A 15,260-nucleotide genomic window follows, 5' to 3' on the forward strand; every position below is an offset into this window, starting at 1 on the left:
ACTTTAGTGACAGTGCTGCAGAGTGATGGGACACATTTTGCTTAAACGATGGAGGTTTTAAATCTGCTCACCTGAGATCCGTACGGCCGACACGTGAAAACTATGGCAGCTTTGCCGTGACCTCTAACAACCTCGTGCTGCACCACAGGTTTGAAACAAGAACGTAGAATAAAAGCCAGTTTAGTTCATGTGTAAGTTCTGATTTAATCATGTTTCCTGTTGTCACACAGAATGCTATGAGTCGGTTTCTCATGGTATCGTGTTATTGCTTAGTATCGTGAAGAAAAAAGTTGATGTCACTGCAGATTTGAATAAAAGGGCAGGAATCTAGGTAACTCTTTATAATGCAGCCTGCAACTCAGCCTGTAATTAGATGCAATTTCAACACAATTTGTTTGAAATGACAACGTAATTATATTTACCTACAAATATGTAAAGGCAGGCGAACCAGAGCGAGGCTTTAACAGGTCAGGTTTTTACAGGAAACAGAGAAATAATTAAACTGTAACTAAATGTAATTAACGTGATGTTGTGTCTAATTTTACGGTAATTTTTCAGAAAAGCAATATTGCACCATCAATATGTAAACATACGTGGCTCAGAGTGGAATAATCTGTCCTTTTTACGTAGTAGTTCAAAGTGCAGTATGCTGACGTCCATGATGGAAATCCTAATATTCGGCTGTTCTTTTATTTTACAGTGTAACTGTGATAACGACTGCTCCTTACCAACTTACAATAAAGTAAATCAAAATATGCCGGCCTGTGTGATCTTACAGTGACTGAGGCGAACTTCTTTTCTTTCATTATCGCTGTTTAAACATCACTTTCAAAGAAGCGCACAAAACCCAGACGTTAGGACAGATTACGCTGTTCCATAATATGGCCTGCCCCCCCACAAAGATCTGCAATCTTTACTAAAAGATTATGTACTTATGCAATCCTTAATTTCAGTCTGCAATAAACTTTATCGTGCAGTACAGTCATTTTTTCCCTGTAAAAGTCCTGATTCGTTGCCTCCTTATTCTAGTTCACCTCCATTTTTAAGTATTTGCATGGAAACATAATCATGTTGTAATTTCAAATAAATGATGGAGATTCCATTCAATGAGTCATAAACCACTGTTCCCAGTACGATCTGTCTCGACTTCAGTGGGTAAACACTTTGCTCCGTCACTGCGATGATGTGCACTGCACGCTGTGTTAGGGTCCACCTTTGTTTTTCAGCGACTTCTAAGAGCCATTGAATTTAATTCAATTGCATTTAGATATATGAAATAAGCCCTCGAAGTCAACATCATGAGAGGTGTTAGCATATGTGTGCATTTTGTTGGAACTAAATTAAAAATGATGTTCCCAGTTTGTTTGTCGTTGCATCTTCTCATGTAGGAACCGTGTGCTTTGCTGCAGCGCTGCTTCCCACTGCTTCATCACAGCAGACTGAGCGTGTCCCAGACGATGTGCTGAAAGCCGGGCTGCATAAAGACCCCCACGTCACCTTAGTCCAGACCTTCCCAAAGTGGGGGGCCCGCCCACAGAGCCATTGCAGGGGGGGCGCGGTATGAAAAGGGGGGGGGACAAAATGCTTGGACACAGTTAGCACGGGGCGCCCACAGAAACGCAAAGCAGGAGATGAAGCATCGCTGAATATGTTTCCAAAGACTAGAAAATATGGTGAAGCAAATCTTCCCTTTGGCTTCACCTGCACAGGTGCTGAGGTAGGTCTCCCTGCAGGATTGGTTTTCCCTGCGTCGGGAGCAGCGCTGGGCTGTCCAAGTCACAGACAAACAGGATCCCACAGCTGTTTATGTTTTTAAACCCATTTTGCACAGAGAGGTGTTTTTTGAAAAATGCATTGATCACAATGTTGAACATTATTACACAGGAAAAAACAACTACATGTAAAATAATCCCACTGTGACGCCTCTGCCTTTGTAAATGGAGGGACAGTAACTGCGTGTAAAACCTGCAGACAGTCAGATTAACAGTATTGTGTCTCTTTCATTCTGCATTTCATCTCATGTAAACGTGGCGCACAGCGTGATGTGAATAAAGGCTCATACCTTTGACGCTGCGTGACCAACTCTGTATTCCTCGTCCACACGTAAACGCAAAAAAAAGAGTTTTAAAAAATCTCCTTTTTCGGTGATTCGAAACGCTGTTTACGTGGACGAAACAGCTGCGTGTTCAAAAACACCCGTGTAGGTGCGGACGCAGCGTAAAAGAGTTAGTAGTTTATTTTCTTACTACCTGCAGATTACTTGTATTTGCTTAATTGTTTACTAAATGTTTGAGGTGTGAAATAAACCGCAATGGAGCAAAAGATGGGCGCGTGTGGTTGGAGGATGTGTTCGTGCATGTGGGGGGGGGGGCGGACATTTTTCTTGTAAAACAAAGGGGGGCCCAGCAAAAAAAGTTTGGGAACCACTGCCTCAGTCGGTCACACAACAGGGTCTTCACCTCCTGTCCCCCACGTGCTTCTTCAGACTTTTTGCCATACTGACAGTATGACAGACTGACAGAATGATTTAAAATGGTAAATTTACTTGTTAATGTTATTAAAAGTTACTAGCAAAGCTGCATGCCTGCAGCTCGCTCCGTGCGTCTGTTGCTACAGAAGTCTGTGTATGAAACGTGGCACCGCGCACTGAATCTGGACCGCTCGCGCGGTCCTGCTGCACAGAGGCTCCATTGCAATGTGAAAACAAAGACAAAGCATCTAAGTCACTCATTAGTATCAGGGAGCAGTGTGAGACATGAGCTCGCTTTGACCCCAACTGTTCATTAGACCAACAGTTCGCTAATGATATTTGCTGTAGCACTCCCTTCCCCTCACGGAGGGACTTCGCTCCGATGAAGCAGATGAACTGAGTTTGCCGACCTGGCGCTGGCTGGCAGGGAGATGGAGGCCAGAGGAGGTCAGGCCTGGCAGCCTTTACTCTCCCGCTCGCCTTCCCTCCTCACTCCATCCTGCCAGCTCATTAAGGCCTACAAATGGCACATCAGCTCGGCCGTGTTTGCCTCAGCCCCAAACCCCAGCTAAATTGGCAGGCTTAGCTGCGTTTGCTCTGAAGCTCCGGGTTCCCTTTTGGGTTTGTTTGAAGCCGACATGGCAACTAACCCCCACATCCCCCACCGCACCCCACCCCTTCAGTCTGGGTGGCAGGCATTCAGGCAGGCAGCAGTCCTGAGCAGAGGGAGTTTGCTGGATCGGGGAGGGCAGGGAGCTCTGGATGAATCACTCCCGTTTAGTCTCTGCGGCAAGGGGTGAAATGCCATCATTACCCTGCTGCCTATCAAATAAATTGGCAATTACGGGCCTGGGATTGCGAGTAAACAGCATGTTGCTCCATTTTTTCCCCACCCAAGGCTCTTGATGAGAGGCGGGTGCAGTAGAGAGGAGTTGCGCAGTACTGGGTCAGAGCCCGCCAGTCAGCATTAGCCAGCTTGATGAGAGACACAAGAGGGAGACTGTAATGAATGCACCCCTATATTTCAGTCAGCCAAGCTTCCTGTTGCGTCCCGTATCAGCTGCATTTCTCAGTGAATTCTGTCGCATTGTAACAGAGCAGTGCACTCCAGCCCTTTGGATACCTTTGCCCTGTGTTGTTGTTCTATAGGGCAGCGATTTATGTATGTTGTAACACTACTGCTGAGAGACCAGCAGTAGTGTTACTGGCTCCATTGCAGTGAAATACATTTCAGGCAGTTTTTCTGACTGAAATGAAAATGTGAAAAATTGCGGGTTCTCAAACCCCGGCCCGTCTCCGCCTTGAAGGTTTTCTTTAAGTGAGCTCTTTGAAAGTTGTTTTTAATGAAACATCTGGAAGTGATATTGTTAAAAGTCGAGCACACAGTCTCCCCGAGCTTTTGAAGCGGTTTCAGTCCAAACATAGCTGAAGTTTCTCTTACAGCTAGTAAAGCTGAACTCCGTTATTACTGGCTCTCCGACCAAAGTGCGGCGGCCTGTTTGGAATCCCGCATGCATGTGGTGAAACCATTTCAAACGCTCAAATTACAGCTTTTGGAAACCGATCAATGTCATAAAGTGTGCTTGTTGTTGTAAAGATCACTATTATGATTAGATTTGCTGCACCGTGTTTCGTCCTTGACCCTGCAGTGAGGCCTTTTCCCTTTGAGCTCGCTGACCAAGTTAACTGCTTATGTAATGCGACCGGACCCGTCTGTCCGTCCCACCTCCTCAGTACATTCTCCAATTATTTCCTGACACTCTGATGTAAATGAGGTCACAGTCCCCCTACGTGTCCAGATATGCTGGCCAATTTGCTCCAACACAGAACTTGTAATTGCTTGGATCAATTATCTGTCTCTCTGTCTGCCGCTCGATAATTTGAAATGTTTCTTATTAGAGACAAGCATTTAGATATGGAAGTTGGAATGTTGTACCTATAATTAGCTCATTATCCTGGGCTCGTACTCGGAGGCTTCGGCGTGTGCGTAGTGACGCTGTGAAGTGCAGTGCAGGGACCTTTTCGACTCTTTAAAGGCGTCTCTTACAGACACTGGATTTCCTGTAATCCAGATTGTGAAGAACAGCAGCAGAATAGATGTAGCGGTGCTTTGGGCGCCGATAGGAAAACACGCTCGTCCCATTTATATGGAGAAAATATTTCAGGACTTTTTAAATGCACAGATTCAGCAGCTTTCGGTTGAGTAATCTGAACAATGACGAGCCGAGATGCACGAGAGATGTTTTACCGTTAGACCTAAATATCATCTGCTTCAATGATCATAACGATAATATGAAATAGAAGCTTTTAACAGGACTGTTCAGGCCATCTGGGCTTTAATACAAAAGTGTCTCCCTGTCCACAATCAGAGCCTCCTGCCTTATTTTTCTTTTTCTGTCGGGTTTGTTGGCTCAAACGCAGCTTGGCAGAGGATTTAGACATCACTTGATTTGTCTGCTTCTACATCGCCCTGATAGGCTCTTTCCCAGGAAGTGCTCTTCCCTTTGTTGTTCTTTCTTCTCATTCACGCGGGCAGATTATGACACTTTGTGACGTTGCAGTCTGGCAAAATTATCATGCGCCTCCATCGCCCTGCCAATTCCTGGCAGCGGAATGTCCGTCAGGGACCAGTTAGAGGTGCGTCTCTGCGAGCGCTGAGGGCACAGCAGCCTCTCTGCCTACATTTACAAGAGTTTAGCTCTGCCACATCTCCTCTTAAGAAATATAATTAAAATGAGAGATGCACAATGGTGCGTCGCTCATTGTCTGAGCAGCCCTCGGGTGGAGAATACACGGCGCTTTGATAATGCTTTACTACTCCCAGAGGCATCGACAGAAAAATCAGAGAAGCATTGTGACCTTTGCTGTAAATATATTCCTGTAAATCCAAAGTAAGGCGCTTTAATTGCTGAAAGTGACACGGAGAGATGTCGGTGTGGTAGCAAACTGTTGGCTTATCCTGACTGAATGCAGTCTTTCACTGCTGTGGATGATAAATCTATTCTGATGGAAGATTAATGGACTGGAGAAGTGGTGTTGAATGTCATTGTTGAAGGTTGAAAGTATCGAGCGCCTGAATCCTATCCATATGTTTTCAGGAATGACATAAATAGGCTCAGCCGGAATCCATTTTGACTTATCAAGCTTAAACCAGTGCCAGAGCCATGCGATACTTGCCAAGTATTCAGGCTCTGAGGCGTCCAATAACAAATCCTATTCCACATAATTTGAACTGAAATTGGCTATGGCTATGCGCTGCCACCCTGTTTTTGCTTTTGCAGTGCATCCCGCTGCTCTTGGCTACATATTACTTCCGCATTCCCTGCAACCCAACCCTATAGCCCCAATTTTTTATGTCATCCCCAGCTCTGGTGAGGGAGTCTCTCCTCTCTTTGTTCCAGCCTTTTCAGTGCGGAGGCTGTTCCGGTGGGGTAAGTTGAATAAGTGAAGCCCGGAGGAATCTCTACAAAGGTCTCACTCTGATTGGATGCATGCAGAGCCCAAGGAGAGAGCGCCGGTTGCCATAGCAATGAGAGCAATGTAGGAACTGGCTGCATGAAGGAGAAAAAGGGAAGCGGTGCTTTCTTTTGTGATGGGAGGTCTTCATCGACTGGCATTTCTTTTTATAAGCACACACTGGCCAACGCACATGTAAACACAAATATGCAAAGGCTCACAAACAGCACTACATGCACCTTTTTTACCCCCCACCCAAGGAGAAGCCGAGCAAGAGGGTGTACTTGAATCACAGTGGCCTGGTAGGGGTGTGCTCGCACCCAAGCTGGGAACCAGAGAAAACACAATCAAACGCACTGGGAGTCCAAGACCATCTCTCCCTCATGACTGGCCATTCATTGCTCATCACTTACTCCTCTGTGCCAGCGAGGCTCATCATAACAGCTTTAAACAAAGACGTGATGAAAACGCCTCTTTATTTTTCTGTACCGCTTCGTGTGCAGCTTTCAGCTTTAGATCAGCGGTCCCCAACCTTTGTTGCGCCGCAGACTGGTTTATGTCCGACAGTAAAATAAAACCAGTTCTGGTACCAAGATTCATTCATAGCAGACCCAGGGAAACCGAGTTAGCGATAAAAGCGATAACAAAATAATGATACAAACCCTGAAAACATTAAATTTCACACCCGAGCCTCAAAACTCGCGGCCCGGTACTGGTCCATGCCCCGGGGGTTGGAGACCGCTGCTTTAGATGAATTCAGTTAAACCAGCGGTCTCCAACCTTTGTTGCGCCACAGACTGGTTTATGCCCGACAATATTTTCACGGACCGGCCTTTAAGGTGTCGCGGAAAAATGCAACAAAATAAAACTAGTACCGGTACCGAAAAAAAGAAATTTATTCATAACACACGTGAAAAGACCCAGGAAAACCGAGTAAACGATAAAACGATAACAAAATAACCCTGAAAACCGATAAAAACCCTGAAAACCAGACATTTCACACCTGAGCCTCAACTCTCGCGGCCCGGCACCAAACGACTCACGGACCGGGGGTTGGGGACCGCTGAGTTAAACCATTCAAAGTTCTGAGGTCTGCCTATCTGTGAGCTAAACTGAATGTAAAAGTACCCGGGGAGTCCCCAGCAAACTTAACCCGTGTATCATTGAAGTGTGGCTGATCGGAAATGATTGATGATTGGAAAGCTACACGCCTTTCAGAAATGATTGACAAACTGGGGGGGGGGGGGCAAAAAAGCTTCACTGATGCTTTGATCCTTTCACGTGTTATCATTCTTAAAGAAGTGACTTTGAAAACGATAATAAACGACGTACAGGTTGCAGCATTGCTTCTGTGCTTGTTGGTTCATCAGTTGGGTTTTGCTTTAAATTGGTGAAGGCTTCAGTAACCGTGGCTAACGTGGATACGCAGAGACAAACAAAGAAAAGGGTTAAACCACTCGGAGAATAATAATCATTCTACGACTGTTGGAAGCAAAAACACTTACAGGAAATGCTTCTCATCAAAAGACTCAATCAAATGATGTGAATGAATTCTCTGGTTTTCAGTTTCAGAACTTGATCCCAATGAACGGTGCAAACACAGCTTTGGAAAGCCATTTTCTGTACAGGGATGTTGTCAACAGTGCCGCAGTTATTTCGGTGGTTATGCCTGTTATGTACAGTGGGAAACGTGTCATTTGAAAAAACGACACTACTTACACGATCAAAAATACTTCAAAATACTAGAGAAGTGTTTCAGAGCACAGAATAATAATAATAATAATAATGGATACTTTATTGATCCCCATGGGGAAATTACTTGTTTTTCTCTGCATTTGACCCATTCACTCAGTGAAGCAGTGGGCAGCCATTGGGCGCCCGGGGAGCAGTGTGTAGGGACGGTACCTTGCTCAGGGGTACCTCAGGGTAGCCGTTAAGTGGATTCGAACCGCCGACCTTCCGATCATGGGGCGACCACTTTACCTACTGAGCTATCCCTGCCCCATATGACTGCGTCTCAAAGCAATATCGTGTTTTTCTTGGCAGGCGTCAGAGCCACGCTTCATCCCGTGTGCCGGAGAAGGTTTATTCTCTTATTGAAGACCTCTGTGACTGACAGCGCGACTGTCAGACATCGGATGTCACTCCACATCTATTTCTAAAGCTAGTGCAATTTCCCTTAACCCACAAAACAACAGTGCCATCAACAAATAAGCAAATAGATGCTGTAGATAGATGGACAGACACATATATGGACCAAGGAAGGCACCAAGACAGTGCTCCTGGAATTACAGTTCGACAAGATTATTCCAGAGACATTATTTCCCTCAAGTCGTGGGCTTAAGTCAAATTTGGAAGAGAAATGAAATTGCCAGCAGTGAAAAACCAGACTAGGTAGGAGTTCATGAGCAGAGAAATAACATTTTCATTTGTTTCTGCCCCAGTGGGAGACGAGCAGCCTTTCAGTAAATAGAGACAGCTATGAGAAATGATTTTTTTGGTCGGTGGGATATTGTTTTAACGTGCACTTATCCATCTGCAATCTAGATGTCAGGCCCCAGGAATCTGCAGAATGGCCATTCTACTGTTGTCTTTATGACACGCAAGTGCTGGCCTCGTCTCGCCTCTGATTGTCTCCCTTAGTGTCCCGTTTCCACTGTAGCTTTGGTCTCGTACGTGGTCTTTTTTTAACGCCCGCTTTGTTAAGAGCGACCAGCTGATGCTTCTCTTTGGAATTCTGGAGTTTTGCTGGGAATTGAAATGAAAAATCCAGTTTGGCTTCTCAGACAGTCATCTCTCTGTGCTTTAAGCAGTCGTTCCTCTTTGTGTGTTGTGTAGTCCAGTTTGCCTGAGGTTGTGATGTGTCACCCTCTGCTCTCCTGTTGTTGTTGTCACATGCATTTACACTTTGACAATAACTTGATACATTTCTTTTCATAATTGCAGTAAAGTGACTTTTGCCCAACAGTGTAGATGCACTTGGAAAAATGTCCACGCTGTGTTATCGAGGTTCAGTGTTATCTTGTTTCTAAGAGATTTTCAGCGGATTATTATGGGATTACTTTCACTTTGATAAACTGCAGCTGTCAACTTTTGTTACCTGTCTGATCAGTGAATATGTTTCTATATTCTACGACGTTGTAGTTATTTATACGGTGCATTACAATCTGAGATTAAGTTGCAGAAGAAAAGCTTTGATCCACAGCTGTCAGCAGCGATGTTCTCCCAGGTGATTACGTCTCCTTCCTGTCGTGCACTGTCAGCAGTACATAAAGGACTCGTCACATGGCACATTCTGATTATTATTGATATTGAAAGTGGAATTGAATAAATGTGTGCGGTAATAAGATTAGGGTTTCCCAAGAGGCACGTGTCCCCTGCTGCATTTGTTCCTGAAGAGGCTTGGCGATCGTTTTCAGAGGCTTGTTTTTCATTCAAGCAAATTTCCATTTCAAACAGCGCAGTACCTACATCGAAACAAACCCCAGAAACGAACATGGTTGGCCATCTTAAATGGAACAACAGTGATCTAACTGTGAAGAAGGGTGAAACTGCACTGGAGCTATTTGTTTTGCATTATCAGAATTTTGCTCCACGTTGCTTTGCATATGCAATATCTGTCAATCCTGCCACGACATATTACAAATGTCCTCCACAGCAGTATGAGAGATGTGTCTCCATCTTCTTTCCACATTAACTGCTGCGATTAGCCCTCATGGAAGAATTTGTGAAATAATATAAGGACCAGGGTCTGTCTTCACTTTGCATTAGTGTTAGAAAGCTTACTCTGCTTAAAGTTTCCGATCGTAGGAGACGATATCATCATGTCGCAACGTTACATGTTCAGCAAAAAGCTTTAAGCAGAGCGCTTGCATATGAAATGATGTGTGTGCACGCTGTGCATTTGTAAAATCTCTGGTAAACCAATTAGACAATCTGGCTCAGACTTGTTCAAAAGGAGTCACATCAGCTGTGTTTGGGTAGCAGTAAGGTCATAGGGCAGTGAATGGGCGCGTAGTACAGGGGATTGGATGGGATTAACCTTGGCCTGCCCCTTTGGCCCCGGGCCCAGGCGGCCCAGGAAGAGTGGAATTAGCCAAGCCAGGCAGGGCCATCTGATTCCAAGCCCTCATCCAATTACTGCCTTATCTCTCGGCCAAATGAGATCAATGCATGGAGGGCCAGGCGACCTGGCAGCCTGGTGAAGGTGCGATAATCAGTAGTAGGGAGCATGGCACTTAACTCCCTCGTGTCCCTGAAAGAGCCAGAGCGTGTGTTCGCAGCACCATTCACTGCCGTTAGCTCCTGGTGCCTGCTGGTGCCTGACCTACACTTTGCATAAGGACAACCTGGTGTGGTGCATTTAGGCTTCTTGGCTTTTTGCATTCGAGTGCTGCACTTAGCGAGGTGAACGATGTGCATAATTACAGTTTTGCCTCTTATCCTCGGTGAATCTACTCTGCAGATTACGCTGGCTAAAAGGTGCTAGTAGAGAGGAGGAAAGATGCATAATTGCTTTTTACATGTGCGCCATATAAAAGGCACTTTTAAGCGCTTTACTCTGGCCTAATAGAGTCCCCTGTTATTTCTTCTGTCAATTAGTTTGGAAAACAAATGTTTGACGTTTGCTGGTGTAATTATAAAAAGAATTAACCTGTTGTGCGATAAAAGCAGGCAGTTGTGCTCCGCGCCAGCGCTTCTTGAGATGGAGTTGAAGCTGAATGAGATTCTCCAGTAGTTTAATTTCATTAATTGTTTTCTTGTGTTCTCATTCAATAATGGTAAAATACTGTTTGTAGACACCAAACCTTTCATCAAAAATGACGAAATCACGTTTTCCTTTAAAGCTGCACAAGCAGATCCGCGTGGAGGGCAGGTTTTCTTTCACAAATATATCATCGAAATGAAAGTTTTGGCCGAGTCTTTATATGATCTAAAGCTCTTTATATTTATTTCTGGTACTTTTGCCATGCTAGTGATTGTATTGCACCACTGGTGTGTCCCACAGCCATCTGGAGGACCATTCTGTGCTCACAGTATGGCCGGTGAGGGAGCCATTCTGGTGAATTTATGTTTGACTGTTTCTTCTCATGCTTGTGTTCTGGGCACGCGTATCCATTGGAGAGCAATAGGTAGCTCTGAAAGAGTTCCTGTCCTCAGCTGCGGCCCTGCGATCGTACATCTGTATCTGCCATGCAGACCTCCTCCTCCCACCTGTCCCCGACTGCGTCTACTCTCTTCAGCCCAGTTGAATTAAAGTCCTCTTAAATTCACCGCAGCAGACCAGCCGCAGAGGGAAAGCTGGCATCACAGGGGCCCTCTGACAATCAGCACCCGGCTAGAAAGCACTAATGAGCGCTGGGAGGAGACAGACAGTGTTGGCGGCCTGCATAAAGGCAGCAGCAGCAGTGGCGGGGGGTGTTAGGGAGGGAGGCGGCGGGCTGGCGCGTTGCTGGGATGGGTCCGGCACAGCCCTGACTAGATTAGCTTCCAGGGGGCAGAGCTGCAGTCAGTTTTGGAAAATATCACAGCCCATTAGTTAGGAGCAATGAAATGGAGTCAACTTCTGGGACTCCATTAGGCACGCTGCGCTTAGGCAGACAGCGTCCCTCGGTGTGATGTTGCTATTCTGGAAGGATTGAGCACAGAGATATAATTGGACTGGGGAAATCAAGCAAGTTTCAGTAGTCCTGGTGGGGCTCTCAGACAGAAAATGAGAACACAGGCCTTTGTATTTTCTCTCCCTGTTAGCTTTGCAGGGTTTTGAGAAACACGAGTGAAAAGGCAGCCAGTGTTCTCGTTCCTCTCTGCCTGCACCCTCCTTCTGCTTTGCTTATTGGATTTTACCATCTGCTTTAAATTCATTTTTTCTTTATTCCAGGCTCCAGCTCCGGCTAACCCTAAGCTAAACAATATGCATTTATTCATCCGTGCTTTTCTCTAAGCATTGATGAGGCTGAGGATTGTGCTTGATAATAAACACGGCTTAGTCTAACACAGGCTGCTTGCTAAGCCTCACAAGGCTGTTTACTGGAGATCAGCGCCAGCTAACTCCATTAGTTTGGAGTATACAATAGCACTGCCCAAGCATATTTTCTTTCTTCCCTGATGTGACCTCCTTCTGGATAGCGAGCTCACATTTTGATTCTTTAGGCAGAACTCAGATGTAGATGGAGCAGACAGGCCTCAGTGCTTCAGGTAATTGATGTGCAGTTTTTAGCACCATCCTGGGAGATTTTCATCCCTCCAATTTCTAGTGGGCATGCATCACTTGGTTTGCCCAGAATGCTTGATAAACTCTGTCCTAAATAAAGGACATTTTGCCAATTCTCCGAGTTAATATACTTCACAGTCGCAGTCCATCATGTTCTTCTCGTGCTTTCGGTTTAGTGGCGGGTGAATAATGAGATTCTGATGGTGGTGACTGTTTGCTGCCTCGTAACAGTGTAACAGTAACACGGTGGCCAGTGCGTTAATGCTGTGAGGACCCCGGTGTCGAATAATAACACGTACACTGGGATTTTTGAAATGTTTGGGCCTTTCGTCCACACGTAAACGCCGTTTGGGTCACTGAAAACTGCGATTTTTAAAAACTCCTGCCAGGATGTTTTTGCGTTTAGGTGTGGACGAGGAAAACATTCGATACTTTGGTGTCACGGTTCGATATTTTTTCGATACAAAAAAATGTTCATGCTTTTTTAATTTGTCATTTATTAAAATTATAAATATATATTTTAACTCAAAAGTACAGTTTTTAAATTTAATGTTGCTGAAACAACAAAGTAATAAATAAATAAATCTATCTGCTGGAGGAATCCCTCATCTTTGGAAAAGAGAGTTTATTACAGAGAAATGTCTCTTTCCAAAATAAAAGCTATACTATAGCTTCTTCTGGGCTATATTCTCAGCAGCATATTAAACATATCAGGTCCCCATAAGGAGAATCCTGTGCTAACAGCTGTCTAAATGACTCGGGTAAAGTTTGTAGCATGCTGCTTGTTGTTTTTGTCTGCTTCCACTTGTCTTTGCACTAGGATGATGTCGGAGTAAATGTGCAGTCATATTCGTTGTGTTCCCACTAGTGCTGTCAGCGTTAATCTGAAATGACGTTAACGCCATAACGCGGCAAATCTCCGTTAACGAGCTACTGTGGATCGCCCCGTGCCTGGGGCTGGACGGCGTCAACATGTTAACGAGCTAACTGCACTAACGCACTAGCTCCCACCCATGTAATTGAGCATTGTGTGGCACATCCAACATACTGTTTTACTTTAGTCCATGACTCGCTTACCTTCAGGGTCATACGTCACATGAAAACCAAAATAGTTCCAAAGGACAGATCTGAATGAGGGTGGGGGAGGTTCAGTTTGCCATGTTGCAACGAGCTTAACTTCTGTCTGGCTAGCTTGCCCTGCGCTCAGTGAATCTGTGTTCGACTACTCCGCCTAGGCTGCACTGTCGAGCGCAGATCCACTGAGCGCTCAACACAGACAGCATCGTCAGAAGGAAAGTTGATAAAATAAATTAAAAATTTTGTATTGTTCGATACATATGCGTACCGAACCGAAAGCACTGTATGAACGGTTCAATATCGATACGAGTATCGTTGCACCCCTAACAGTTACTGTCCATTTACAACGACAGACTGAACTTCGCCATTCACACTGTTAAGCCTTTAATCAGGTGCTGTGAAGACTTTGAAGGGATCGGTAGACACGATCTGTCCATTTAGTGTAACTGGTTTTGTGATTGATGAGCACAATTAAAGGTCGCAGGGAGACGTTCATTAAAACAAGCTTGTTTTTTCTTTTTTGGTGGTTTAACGTGGAATCATGGCTCTCAGCACTGAGAAGCTGAAGCATGATAATATATGATTCACTGTGATGGTCCTTGACAGATGGACTGTGCTGCATCTTTTTGCCTCAGCTCTTTGTCCTTTTCTCTTCGCAGACGATATGCCTTTAGCAGGAGAGTGTTGACATTTGCGCACCTCTTGGGAACACATCACTGTGAATGTTATCAGCACCTTAAAGACAGCCCTCAGCCCTCATACATCCCTAGTAGGTGCTTTCAGCCGGTACCTCAAAGGGCACACCCGGCCTCAACCTTCTACCCCTGACCTGTCTGGCAGGGTAAAGAAAGAGCACCTAACGGCTTCTTTGATGGTTAAGGAGGGTTGTAAAGAATGGGTGAAATGGAGGGTAAAAAGGGTGCCTGCCATTTGAAATGTCTCCACTGAGATCTAATCAGGTTACAGCGGCTGTGCCCCTTTTAAAGTAGCAACACGACATTACTGCTGGCAGCCTCTCTGGAGTCCAGACCTCACAGGGCTTCTTATGTCAGCCCCCTTCTCCCTGAATGAGCAGCCCTCTGGAACACATCATCCACCTCAGTCCGAGCTCTGGATTTATTCCCCCCCACAAAGCTGCCTTGACAGGTTTGTTATCTGTTCACCCGGTCGGCAAGCCCCGGAGAGACGCGGCACTGGCAGTTAGGAAAGGGGAATGCTGCGGGAGAAGCAGGGCAAGTAAATGTCAAGTGAACCGCCAGAGATGGATATTATAGCTTCTGGGGACCGCAGAGAGAGCGGGGGAGGGATCTTTCCTGTATGTTTTGCCGTCTACCTCTGTAGGTGGCGGTCTTTACTGAATTTGCTTTTCAGTTCCCAGACAGAGCCCTTCTTATGTGCAGGATACAGCGATGCTGCACACCACATATATCACCACGAGTAACGTGATAACAAATGCTCAAGAGCAAAATACTGTGAGAAGAAGAAGTTGCATGACCATCTGTTCACAACCATGTTTTTACCACATTAGTTGTTATTGTTAAAGAGAGAGAGAGAGGGATGCATCTGATTAGCGACTGTGTCCAACTGCAGCTCTGTTTTACGAGGAAACAACATCCGTCACACTGTGACTCGTTTTGACCAGGGTCAGAGCATCACTTTTATTAGCTCGATGAATAAACGTGGAGACGTCGGTCTCATCAGCACAGTGGCTGTTGTGTAGTGCTTTATTTAATGAACCAAAAATAAAACAGAGATGCTCATTTTTACTTATCTGGCAGCGGCTCTAATTTGAAATGGAAACAATAAGTTCATAAATGTATCTAAAGTGTAACACAAACCTGCTGTATTCACAGACACATGTTCCAAAGATGTTATGCTGACGTTTGTTTCAGTCGCTGTTGTTATTAAAAACAAAGATTCTGTTCCTGTGACTCACTTCCCCTCCAACTACACAAACTTGATTTCATAATAAAAACCAGAACTCTCTCTCTAAAGCGACTAGTGTGAAAAGTGTGTGAAATGACATTCATAATCAGTTTAACT

The 15,260-nt window shown here is 45.1% G+C and overlaps 1 protein-coding gene across 8 annotated transcripts in view; it reads left to right on the forward strand.

Annotated features, from left to right (window-relative positions):
- The window catches only part of auts2a (activator of transcription and developmental regulator AUTS2 a), a 364,715-nt gene that overhangs the window by 168,972 nt on the left and 180,483 nt on the right, over window positions 1–15,260 (forward strand). The window lies entirely within an intron of this gene.

Source organism: Rhamphochromis sp. 'chilingali' (genome assembly GCF_963969265.1).
Source record: "Rhamphochromis sp. 'chilingali' genome assembly, chromosome: 19".
NCBI classification, from domain to species: domain Eukaryota; kingdom Metazoa; phylum Chordata; class Actinopteri; order Cichliformes; family Cichlidae; genus Rhamphochromis; species Rhamphochromis sp. 'chilingali'.